Genomic DNA, 4,464 nt, shown 5'->3' on the forward strand with positions numbered 1-4,464 from the left:
GGCTCCCAGCCATCAAATCCTTCATAATAATGGGCTGCCGAGAGTTGCAAAGACGCTGCAGAGATGGCGGGGAGTATTTCCACTTGGTCTCCTCTATCCCGGGTAAATTCATTCCATCACCAGAACCCCGGCACGAAGAAACCGAATCGAGCGTGAAGAATTTTTTGAAGAGGCTCCTCCCTTCATGTGCTGATGGCTCACTGTAACTTAACTTTGATTCAGCCACTCAGGTGCGTATGCCTGTGCCCCACCCCTCTTCCATTACCTCTTTCCACTGCTAACCTGGATTTCTCGAGTGCAGCTGTTCTTCTGCATGTTCGAGTTAGGATCCTAGAGGAAAATCCATCTTCACCTTTGCTGACTTTGAGATTTTTGGGTTGGGTCACATGGACTCCATTTGTCACATTTGTTCCCCGGAGTTCACATTTGGGCCATTCCCAGCACGTTGACCTTATCTCATAGGTCACTGTAAGTAGCAGAGAGGTAAACTTCCAATCCAATGCAATTATAGTAATTCGTACAGTTGCCTTGTGTTAAGCTGTCAACTCTGCAGATGCAACTCATGGAGATCTTATTAGTAGCTACTCGAACTGTTAGCTGGTGATTCAGTGGAGATATTAAGCATCTACCATTCTGGTGGTCGGCTTGCGACGTCCCATGAGGAATTGGCGATTTCAGATTGCAAAAAGGTTTTGTGGCATGGCTTTCAAACCTGAGAAAACAGGGTAAGCTAAGGACGCTCTGACAGCACCGCATGATGGACTGAATGGCCTCACTTCTCTTCAACAATAGGTAAACTTCCAGTCAGTCCTGTGTTCATATGCCATCATCTACTACTACTACCTGTGCAGCTGCATTATGTCGCCATCGGTCCATGCGAGTTCATTCGCTACACCCAGGGACCCCTTGTTCCTTTTCAAATGTTGCATTTGTCTCTGTGCTCCCACCACCAGGGCATTTGTGGGTGCATCTAGGGGATTTTTTATTTTTAGTTTCCCTCCTCCTAGGCATAGCTTGGGTTTGTATGACTTTGCTATTTGCCTTCGTGTTTTTTTGTGTGTGGTGTTGGTTGTGTGCATTCTAATTATGCAGAGGCCGGGTGTATTCATCATGTTTGTATCCCTTGATGCTTCATTTCACCCTTTGTCGAAAAAATGACCCTTGTTGTCATTGTCTTTGATCTGCAGCAAGCCAATAGTGGTAGAATGGAGAGTCATGAAACTTTTGTTTATTTCTTGTCCTTGTGCAGTTAGAGCATCTCCAATGGCATGTGTATATTTGGATGTCTATATATTCATATAGACAATAGTTTAAAAAGATTTCTTCGTTTTACAGCAGAACATCTATATACATAACGTCTATAGTCTCTCTTCTAGATTTTAATAATATTACTCACCTTTCATATAACTACCAATCCAGCAAATCCCCTTTCATATAACAGTAAGAGCAACTCCAACGGGGCGACCCATTTCATTCGCTGTCGTCTGTATGGGTCGGCGTGGACACAAAAGTCGGCCCAACGCGTCGACCCAAACGGACGCGCGTCCGCTTGGCGTCCGCCTGCCGACCCATTCCCGGCCCATTTTTGAGCCGGATTTGCGTCGCCGCGGACACGAAACGGCCGCGCGCGCGCCTTCTCCTCTCATCGGGCCCGCTGGTCGGTGGCAGCCTCCACCATTTTCCTTCCATTCCACCCAAAAAACCCTCCCGCCCGCACGCGCTCCCGCCCCATCCTCGCCATGGACGGCGACCTCGAGGCCGCAGCCGGCCTCGCCTCCCTCGCCTCGTCCCGCAAAGGCAAGCCTCGCGCCCCCCGCAAGACCGCCGCGCCCATGTCGAAGAAGGTGCTGACGCCCGAACAGTGGGCAAAGGAGTCGACCAAGAGGAAGGACCGGAGTCACGCGGTGAGCGCGAGGGATGAAGCCATCGCGGCGGCCACCGTCGCCGCCGCCACGCAGCAGGAGGTCACCAACGCCCGCGTCGCGGGGCAACGAGGGAGGCGCTCTACATGATGGGGTCAAACCCTAGCCAACACGGCCTCATCAACGCCGCCGCGGCTAGCACCGGCTCATCCGCCTTCCCTCGGACGGTGCTGCCTGACTCGTCCCGCGCGTCGGCTTGCACCCCGGTGCCCGGCTTCCACGTTTACCCGCAGGCCTGCCGCCTCTCCGGGGAGTGCTCGCTCGATGTGAGCGTGTCGCGCCTTCCACGCCCGAGCCCGCACCTATCGACCTCAACGCCACACCGATGGCCGGTGGCTCGTCAGCCGGAGGCGCGAGGAAACGCGCGTGGCAACATGAACTGTGGTGTTATTTTTTGAAGCCGGCATTGTATGTCAGCGCTGACATGATGCCGGCATGAGACGTGGCCGCTGACATGATCGGTCGTGGGTCTTTTTCTTTAGTGTTGATTGCGGACATGAAATGGGTCGGCGCGTTGGACGCACTGTCGATCCAAATTTAAAACAAGGCGAACGCCCGGCGGGTGGCCGATCCAAACGGACAAAAAACGGACAAATTCGCCGTCCGATTGGGTCGGCCCGTTGGAGTTGCTCTAAATGATCAAAATGCCAACAACGGCCAGCGCCTTCTCCATCTCACTCCAAGCAGCCCGGTTGTCATCTGTCATGCTTTTCGTAGATAGCAGCCGGTCACCGCTCGCATCCTTCTCATTCTTTTAATGCTTTTCAAAGAAAAAGAAGACATCTGGAACGACTTTGTAGTATGTACTTGGTGAACACCGCCCGGATTACTATCAATGAGAGCACTGCCCGGATTACAGCCAGCGGCGTCCAAGATAAACGTGTTCCGCTGCTGGTCGTGCAACGGAACGGATTCTGTCCTATGATTCCGTGGGCCGTGCATTAGGTGGCAGTTCGCCGTTGGCTGCGTGCTAGATGGTCAGATTAATTGGAGCCTACCGCCGCTTAGCTATAGCTAGCTGATCCTTTTTTTCAACCGGACTCGCAACCCTTTTCATTAATTTTGCAATCAACGGAAATACAAAGTTTCAGAAATTCTCGACGTATCAAACCCAAAATAAGACTGAAAGGGGAAGAGCGAGTTGGAGCATTGACAGAAAACCCACCATAGAAAGACCCTAAAACGGATCAACCGTCATGGGACGAAAACCTGACGACACTAACTAGCCACTTCCCTAACCACGAATCATAGTACGAAAACCTGAGAGGCTACACGCCTACTCAGGCACATAGAAAATAATCTCCCAACATCACAGAACTTTCAGAACGGGCATCAAACCCCAGTGGACTGGTAAACGAGCAGATTAGCCGATCTGGATCCCATCTCCATCCCTCCAGAGCACCACACCTCGCGAGTGAGACCTGTCTGCCAGAGCTGCTGCCGCATAAGCCAACCTCTCCACGCCCGTCTGAAACTTCGACCTATCTTCTTCTTTCAGCAGTCCTGCCCAATACAACATAAAAGAGCACGCACTGAAAACAGCCTCCAAGAGTACGAGCATTATAATTGTCAACATGACTTTATTACGAAGACACCAGATTCCCCAGCACATAGCAGCAATGATCATCATATAGAATCTTTTTCCTCCTGGGAAAAATTTATATAACCACGCCCAGCATTGCCATAGGGACCGAGGACAGCAAGAAGCTTCAGTCGTAATACCTAGGGTCCCCCAAACCGTTCGAGCAAGCGAACATGTAAAGAACAGATGATTTGCAGTTTCCATGTGAGTGCAAAAGGAGCAAACAGGATTCCCTGGCCAATTCCTCTTCCATAAATTATCCCGAGTAAGCACATCATTTTGAAATAGCTGCCACAGAAATATTTTGATTTTCAATGGGATACTAGCTTTCCAGATCCACTTAAAGTTAGGACCAGCTAAATCCCTCTCCAACCATTCATATACATATTTAGTAGTAAATCTTTTTTTCTTATTGAGATTCCAAAACACAGTGTTAGGGTTAGTGTTTAAAGCAAAAAAAAATTGCCTCAGATACCACCCACTCCCACTGATCATTAACCTCTCCAAACAGCCTGCGTCTGAACCCCATCTTGTATTCTTTAGCCGCAAAATCGGCAATAGTACCATCCTGATCTTGACAAATGCTGAATAGGAGAGAAAAATTTTCACGCCAGGGGGCAACATCTAACCATGGATCATGCCAAACCCTAGCCAAGTTTCCATTATTAATCTTGACAGCTCTCCCTGCCATATATGTCTCCTTGACTTTCATAATCGCTTTCCAACAGGGGGAGTCCGAAAAACGACTACGAATATTAGCTACAGTATTTGTTTTTGAAATATCTGGCACGAATAATTCGCTGCCACAGCCCATCGCTAGTTTCAAGCTTCCACCACCATTTAGTCAAACGACTAATGTTCTTCTTATGGAGATCCTTGATCCCCAGCTCACCTATTCTTTTGGAACGGCAAACCCTAGTCCATTTAACCATATGGTAAGCACGCTTCTTGTTTTTTTGT

The sequence above is a fragment of the Triticum dicoccoides genome, chromosome 5B (genome assembly GCF_002162155.2).
Source record: "Triticum dicoccoides isolate Atlit2015 ecotype Zavitan chromosome 5B, WEW_v2.0, whole genome shotgun sequence".
NCBI lineage: Eukaryota > Viridiplantae > Streptophyta > Magnoliopsida > Poales > Poaceae > Triticum > Triticum dicoccoides.